At 51.5% G+C, this 8,597-nt stretch overlaps 1 pseudogene; it reads right to left on the reverse strand.

The window, feature by feature from the left end:
- Window positions 1-3,610: 3,610 nt before the first annotated feature.
- On the reverse strand, window positions 3,611-7,473 carry LOC123724527 (piggyBac transposable element-derived protein 4-like; annotated as a pseudogene).
- Window positions 7,474-8,597: the final 1,124 nt, after the last annotated feature.

Genomic DNA, 8,597 nt, shown 5'->3' on the forward strand with positions numbered 1-8,597 from the left:
ATCATATGCAGCCTTATTAACAACGTTCACCTCTGTACAACCATGCCTAACTGTAACTGTCACATTTAACAGCTAATCATAGACCTCTATCTCCTTACCTCAGGCAATTGTAGATTTCAGACCTACAATCATGTCAGAGGACAGTGGTATAGAAACTGACAATAGCGAGCTGAGCCTGGTAAGCTACACTCATGGTTATATTATACTCTATACACAACGTGTTCATAGACCATGCTGACCATAGACATATAGCTTGTACTGATTCTAACACTCAACTCTCTTCCACAGGTGTCTCCCATAAGTCTGAGCCGTTCTGTAGGTACTCCGATTGATTGAGACTAACTATGTTTGCTGTCCTGCCATTCACTATTGTACAATATACCATCTTTATATGTGATATATTTCCCATGCCTTTAATACACATTCAGGAGAGTGATTACCTACTATCATCTGACGATGATGGACCTCGGAACCTTGTATTGGAACAAGCTCCTCAATTGTTACCCCCAGAAGTGGTCAACCATGACCAGCCTCAACCTCACCTAGCATTACCTCCTCTTCCCCAGCTGAATGTAGAAGATTATATGGTAGATATGGTGTGTATACAGTGATTACACTTTTGATTGTGTGTATGACTTGTTGGTAATGCGGTTATGTCTCTTTCTCTCAAGTATATGGCTGATGATGAGGACGGAAATTATGAGGATGGAGACGGTGACGATGGATATGGTGAGGATGGATATGGAGATGATGAAGATGGACATGACTAGGTTGCAATGTGTTGGGACCTGACTACACAGAACCCATTTATTCCTTTTTGAGCTGCCACTATGTCCTAGTTTTGGTGTGGATGTATTTAAATGTAATATACTCTGTAAATAAATGTGACCTGGTATTCTTGCTCAGAATATTATTGTCTTTATTCACATAAGGATCTGAACATTGAATAATACACCACAAGCACTTTGTAATGGCACATTTACCAAGCTATATGACAGTGATTACATATGATCTCCACCTATACATTTCCTACTCTAGATAGTGTTTCTGGCATCTGTCACACCTGGGTGACGTTCCAGGTCTTCGTCGTTCTTTGGTCGGCCTACAAAGGTTGCATCTTCAAGGCGGCAGATGCGGGAAAGTACAGATGTGATATCTGGAAAGCGTGCACCTGTCCCAATCGTAAACCCCAAGTTATCAAACGTCACCTTGAATCTCTTTCCCTTGGCAGTTACAATATCAAACAGGTATCCCAAACTGTCCTCGTTCATATAATGGATTGCGGCAGCTGGGTTGGTGTACATGTCTGTCCTCATTCGTAGAAGCTCTATCACTTTACCATGTGGTGGGGACAATTCCAAACTGAGGAATGTAGCTTCCCACCATGAGTCTTTCATCAGCTTTACAACATAGCACAGCTCGTCCACTATTTGTGTCATAGCAAAGTATTTGGGGTTATGAGCCATCCACCTGGGTCTACGTAGCAAGTGTCCTTCTCCCAGTTTACGCACCAGAACTTTCATAATGTCAATAGGAGTTGAAAATAGACCTTGTACCATATCGGTACAGATGTACCTGCCTCGACTAATAACAACAGTAAAGGTCATGACAGAATCCTGTGTCTTCACCATAATAGAACACACTCCTCCTTGCATGCCACCGAAGTGTGCTGCGACGACAATGTCCCCTTTGCGACTGTCAGCTGTATCCATGAATGTGATAATCTGCTCTTTAGAGACTGATCCCCACCAGCGCTCCCCCAGCCATTCTAGGAAGGAATGCCATGATGTGTTCAGTATAGACCAATTAAGCATGCTTTCCATCTGATGTTGCTTTCCCGAATCTTGCACAGCTCGAATCGAGTCGTCACCCTCTTCACAGTAAACCTGTCTCTCGCCACCCTCTTCATCGTATCCTTCGTTGCTGTCCACCACTTTGTCATCGTAAACCTCTTCATCGTACACCGCGTCACCACAGTCCACCACTTCGTCATCATAGACTTGTTCACATTCCACGACAGCGCCGGTGTCAACCTCTTCACCGTAGACCTCTTCGCAGTATACCACATCTTCGTCGTCAACCTGTTCACAGTAGAGCTGTTCACTATCGACGTCTTGGTTGTGGACCTCGTAGTCTGACTCCTCGGAGTCGAAAATATCGTAGTCCACAAGACTATCGGTTGAACGATCATGGGGACTAGTTTCAGCCTCCTGGTCTCTGGTATCCTCTGTGTCAGCATCGGGAGTATCTCGGTCATGGGTATAGTCCTCTTGACAATAGTCCTGATAATCATCACACATCCAATCCTCGTAGTCACCTGCCATGGCCGAGTTACAACTGTTTTCGGAATCGGATGAGTTCGAGCCTGAGGACCTAACTGCTTGTGGTATACCGCTGTTCTCAATCTCATAAACCTGGCAGTAACCGTAACAAGACTGAGACTGAGGCCTCTTGACACAAACAACTGTCTCATAATGGTTCCGACTATTCTCTAAATATATGCCCTGCTTAGACACCTCTGAACCATTAGATCTGTATTCAATCCAACGGTTGGTATAGTATGTATATATGCTTACACCCAAAATGTCTGCAGCGGCTTGAATCTCCACTTCGGTCGCCCAACTACCTACACAATTCATTTTGGACTCCGTAATGTACTCTGACACTGAACGGTAACACACTCTCAGGATGGTCCTATACCTATGTTGGTTGCTCTGTAGCTGCTGCACCACCGCATGTCTAATCGGTTCATGGTACTCCTCTGTACCACATAGTGCTTCACTGACCGCTCTGAAGAAACAATTTCCGTCAGCTTTTATTTTCACATTCTTACAAGGAGCACCTAACACACCAGACGCAGTTTGACTGAGAGACCTCTTCTTACACTGCACCTTCAGCCTAGTACACAGCAACTGGGCATCTTCAACTGTAACAGGGTTGAACTGCAGCTCTCTGCATGTGCTGTCACTGACAAAGTCAATGTCTGAGTCGTCACTACTGTCATTTTCCTTTGCTGTATTACCACATCTGAGTTTATAGAAAGACTGTGATTCCCCATGTGCCATTATACAATCTGTTCTGCTTCTTGAGAGACATCAGTATAGTCATTAATATATCGATTTGACCCCTATTGTCAAAGACACACAGTTCTGCTCACTTGAGTCATGATAGTGCGGGCCTAGAGGAATGCGTCATCAATCACACAGAGCTTGACAGAAGCCACAGGAGCCCATAAGGTTTCCAGGCTTGCTCACTGAGTCATGATAGTGCGGGCCTAAAGGAATGCGTCATCAATCACACAGAGCTTGACAGAAGCCACAGGAGCCCATAAGGTTTCCTGGCTTGCTCACTGAGAGGGCTTGGGTATGAGGCTATTATGGACATGTTATTAACCACTATGCTCTAGGTAATGACATGGAAAGTGAAATGTACAGCTACACTTGTAAATAGCACCATTACACTAACATTATAGCCATGTTATAGTTTATAATAGTGTTGAATGCAAGTACAAATAAAGTATGCTCAGACAAGCAACTGTCAAGTACTTTATTGATAAAAGAGGTCCATATTACCAAATGAATACAATATAACATTTCAACTGTTAGGATAATTACATCTCCCCCATACTTTCACGGAGCAGTGTCATATTCAGTGAGACCGATGCCGGGTCCATCATCCTCACACCTTCAGTCTTCAGTACACTGAGACCCAGGGAATGTAGTCTGGCGCCAGTGTTCACGTTGTATCCGGTACAGTCCACAGGACAGGCTGCGTAGTAAGGCCGATCTACCACGGCTGTTCCGGGGCCATCCATGTCTCTTCCAGATGCACAGTTCACCAAGAGCTGTGCACCTGCCTTGTATTGTGATACACTGGGTAATAGAGACTGAGTAGACGTTGTCTTCCAGTTAAACACCACAGCGAACACTGAGACGTCAGGCTTTCCTTTTCCGTAGTAGTGCACTAGAGTGATAGGCAGACATTTACCATCAAATGTATACACTTGGTATGGTTTCATCAATGTCACCCGGTAAGTTACGTTCCAGGTGTCAAATTGCCTACAAATGTTTCTGTAGCAATAACCATTGTCTACCCGAATGAGGTCAGGCGTAGAGTGGTCATTCGAACCACCTCGGATAGAGCGGGACACTCTAGATCTCCCTTGTAATCGGGGTCTGTCGAACTCAAGGCCTCGGGTCACAACCCCGTCTTCTCCGACAAACTCAGGTCCCCCGTCCATACCATGATATTCTCCGTCAAGTTCAAGTCCCCCATCCACACCCAGGTAGTTTTCTTCAAGTACAGGTCCATCACTGATGACACTGTGCTTTCCGTACAGATGCACACATAGAGACAAGTGCATTGTTGCAACAAAGATGAACAGGTTACACATAATAGTCATGCTGGATATAGCTGTAGCTGATACCTCTTCCCCAGTGTTGTTGATAAATGTAAACTCTTCTAACAACCCGAACTGACATATAAGTACTTCCCTGTATTATTACGTTGGGTAGAACATCAAACGTTGGATAACTGATACATGGGTTGCTACACTACTGATAGCTGGATCTATTCTCACACGCGACACATTCCGACCAAGGGCTCTGTTCGCGAACAGCCAGGTGGCCCCCCGTACTGCCCTTGGGCCCCGTGTGAGTTTGGGTATGGATTCTAAAAACGCCCCCCCTTCCTACACTACCTTCCCTTTGATGTGGACATTGTGTGTGTTTGTTGTTATATAACCCTCCCGTTGTCCTCCCATTCTGCCTACTCCCCGTGTCCCCGGGCGGGTCACCCTGTCCCGTCTCGGCTAAAGGCCCAGAGGGCACAAGTGTGACAGTAGGCGTGCGAACAGCCTTTGCAGATGTATTTCTTACACCTGCAGCACGCCGTGTGTGTCTTGGCGTCCTTCTTGGGCGGGCAGAGCTGACACCTCTTCCTCTTACTGGCCACCAGCGGGGCGGCGGCCGGGCCAGCGGCGTCCGGGCCGGGCGGCGCGCTCCCGGGCCGGGCGGAGGAGCGGCGTCGCGGTCGGCACTCTGCAGGACTTTGACGAGCGCGGACGCGGCTTCGGTGCGGGGGAGACGCTGCCTTCTTTGTATCAAGGGCTTGACAAGCGCCTTTCCCAGCTGCTCCAGGAACACCCTCCTCTTGTTCCGCTTCCGAGGCATCCAGTCGGGCTTGATCTCTCGCCATATGACAAAGGCGTTGTAGGAGGACACGTCGAGGATGTTGTGGAAGATGACCAGGGGCCAGCGGGCGGTCATCCGTCTGCAGCTGTAGGTGCCGACCACCTTGTCTAGGTTGTCCACGCCGCCCTTGTTGCGGTTGTAGTCTAGGATGAGGGCCGGCTTCCGGTCGCGGCGATCGCTGACGTCGGCCTCCGCGTGCAGCGTGCTCAGGAGCAGCACGTTCTTATTTCTCTTTGCCAGGTAGGACACCAGAGTGGCGGTGGGCGTGAAGGCGAACCTGGAGGACGAGACCTGTCTGCCCTTTGACTGGAGCAGCGGGAGGGAGCTCGGGCTTGTTCTTTCGCACCGTGCCGACCATGGTGAGGTTCCTCTCGAGGAGCCGCTGGCCGAGTTCGTAGGAGGTGAAGAAATTGTCGCAGGTGACGTTGTGACCGGGCGGGCAGCCCCTGCGTGAGATCGAGGACGACGCGGGCGCCCTGGTTCTTCTCGGGGGCTCCGCCGGCCGCCTTACCGGTGTAGACTTGCATCTTCCAAGCGTAGCTGGACTTGGCGTCGCAGGCCACCCACGACTTGATTCCGTATTTGGCCGGCTTGCTGGGGATGTACTGTCGGAAAGGACAGCGCCCTTTCGGGAGAGGGAGAGGAAGGAGATTAGAGGAGGCGGCGGCGGCGGCGGAGTCACTGATGCTGACGCTAACTCTCTATACTACCGCTGGCTCATCAAGCAGCGTCATGCTGACGCTGATGCTGCTGCTGATGATGATGATGATGATGATGATGATGATGTTGATGATGATGATGATGCCGCTACCCCTCTATACTACCGCTGGCTCATCATTGGGGGTGGGGGTCGAACGGCGTTTATGTTACACGCCGCCGATGCTACCGCTGACGCTACCTCTCTATACTACACAGATACACAGATACACAGATACACAGATACACAGATACACAGACGGTACCTCTGAACGGGACCAGTTGTTGGTCCACCGTCAAGTCAGACCCCGGGTTGAGAGGAAGGAGATTAGCAGCGTCGTGCTGCTGATGCTACTGCCGCTGATGCTACTGCTGCTGTTGCTGACGACGCCGCTGTTGCCGACGATGATGATGCTGTTGCCGACGATGATGCCGCTACCCCTCTATACTACCGCTGGCTCATCATCGGGGGCGCACGCACGGCGTTCATGTTACACGCCGACGCTACCTCTCTATAGTACACTCACTGCAGATACGCACACGCACTCACAGCAGACGCACACGCACACACACACACACACACACACACACACACACACACACACACGCACACACACGCACACACACGCACACACACGCAGACGGTACCTCTGAACGGGACCAGTTGTTCGTCCACCGTCAAGTCGGGCCCCGGGTTGTAGAGGGCCGGCAGCCGCTCCTCCCACAGGTCCCAGACCTCTCTTATGGCCGCCAGTCTGTCGGCGGCGAGTCTCGCGGGTCTCGACCGGCGGTCGTCGAATCGCAGCAGCCTCGAGTACTTGTGAAAGACCTTGAGCGGCATGGTGGCTCGGAACACGGTCCTGCCGCTCTCCGCGTCCCACAGGCTGGCCGCGGCCTCGCCCGGGACCTGTAGACGCCCGCTAGGATCAGCAGCCCTAGGTAGGCGCGCAGGTCGACCGAGTCCATGGGTCGCCAGCCGTCGCCGTATTTTCTCACCCCCTGCAGATTGGTCATGTCCACCACGATCCTTTCTATCGCCGGCGTGACAAACAGCCGGAAGGCGGACTCGATGTCGAGCGCGCGCGACGCCGCGTAGGCCGTAGGGCCGGGCGTCACCGCGGGGCCGGGGTGGCGGACGGGGCGGGTCCGGGCCGCGATAGGCCTCGGAGGACCATTTGATTTTGCCGTTTTTTGACAGCAACGTCTCCCTTCGGGCCCTTTGGGCAGAGGCCGCCGCCGCCGCCGCCGCCGTGTCCTCTGGCTCTGGCTCTCTGTCTCGCTCTCGGGCGGCGGCCGTGTCTCCCTCTCGCTCTTCCTCCTCCGAAGAACAAGAAGAAGAAGAAGAAGAACAAGAAGAAGAGGAGCGCGACCGCAAGGCCGAGTCGTCCGCGTCACGTTCGGGGTCGTATTCCTCGCCGTCTTCGTCTTCCGAAACGTCCTCCTCTTCGGAATCGCAAAAGTCTTCTTCGTCTTCTCGGTCGACGCTGGAGGCTATCTGTTCCAGGACCTGAGCCGCGCTGAAATCGGGACCGCGGCGAGGCGCCGGCTGCTGCCTCGCGCTCGGCGGGGCCGTACACCTCGCCATCGTCCTCATCGTCGTCCTCGTCGTGTTCGTCGTGTTTGTCTTTTTCTTTTTCTTTTTCTTCTTCTTCTTCTTCTTCTTCTTCTTCTTCTTCTTCTTCCTGACAATATTAGTAGCCTCTCTACGGCCGGCCGACTGCACGCTGACGCGCCGCGCCCGGCCCGGGGGGGGTCTCTCTGACCCGGGCCTGGACAACTGCAGAGGGGTGATTACGACGTACGCGCTGCTGACGCTTCCCCCCCGGGTCTCTCTGACCCGGCCTGGACTCGGGGTGGAACGGCTCCTAACGCGCCGCCGACGCGTTGCTGACGCGCGCCCGGCCCCCGGGGGGTCTCTCTGACCCGGGCCTGGACAACTGCAGAGGGGTTATTACGACGTACGCGTTGCTGACGCGCGCCCGGCCCCCGGGGGGGTCTCCCTGACCCGGGCCTGGACAACTGCAGAGGGGTGATTACGACGTACGCGCTGCTGACGCTTCCCCCCGGGTCTCTCTGACCCGGCCTGGACTCGGGGTGGAACGGCTCCTAACGCGTGGCCGAGCCAGGGGGGGTCTCTCTGACCCGGCCTGGACGCGGGGGAACGGCTCCTAACGCGCGGCCGAGCCGGCGGGTCGCTCTGACCCGGCCTGGACAACGGGAGGGTTAAAATGTTTTTTTTTAGGCCTGTCCAGATGTCGCTAGTTCGGCATGACCGGTGTCACTGTTTTTGTGTCGTGAAAATGAAAAAAAAATCTGCAATTTTTTGTGAAAATGGTTTTACATTTTTTTTTAGGCCTGTCCAGAATGTCGCTTTTTCGGCATGATCGGAGTCATCGTTTTTAGGGACAAAATAGTAATCTGCAATTTTTGGTGAAAATGGTTTTACATTTTTTTTTTTGGCCTGTCCAGAATGTCGCTAGTTCGGCATGACCGGGGTCACTATTTTTCTGTCACGAAAATGAAAAAAAATATCTGCAATTTTTTGTGAAAATGGTTATAAAATGTTTTTTTTAGGCCTGTCCAGAATGTCGCTAGTTCGGCATGATCGGGGTCACTGTTTTTGTGTCGTGAAAATGAAAAAAAAAATCTGCAATTTTTTGTGAAAATGGTTCTAAAATGTTTTTTTTAGGCCTGTCCAAAATGTCGCTT

This window comes from Salmo salar, chromosome ssa10 (genome assembly GCF_905237065.1).
Source record: "Salmo salar chromosome ssa10, Ssal_v3.1, whole genome shotgun sequence".
NCBI lineage: Eukaryota > Metazoa > Chordata > Actinopteri > Salmoniformes > Salmonidae > Salmo > Salmo salar.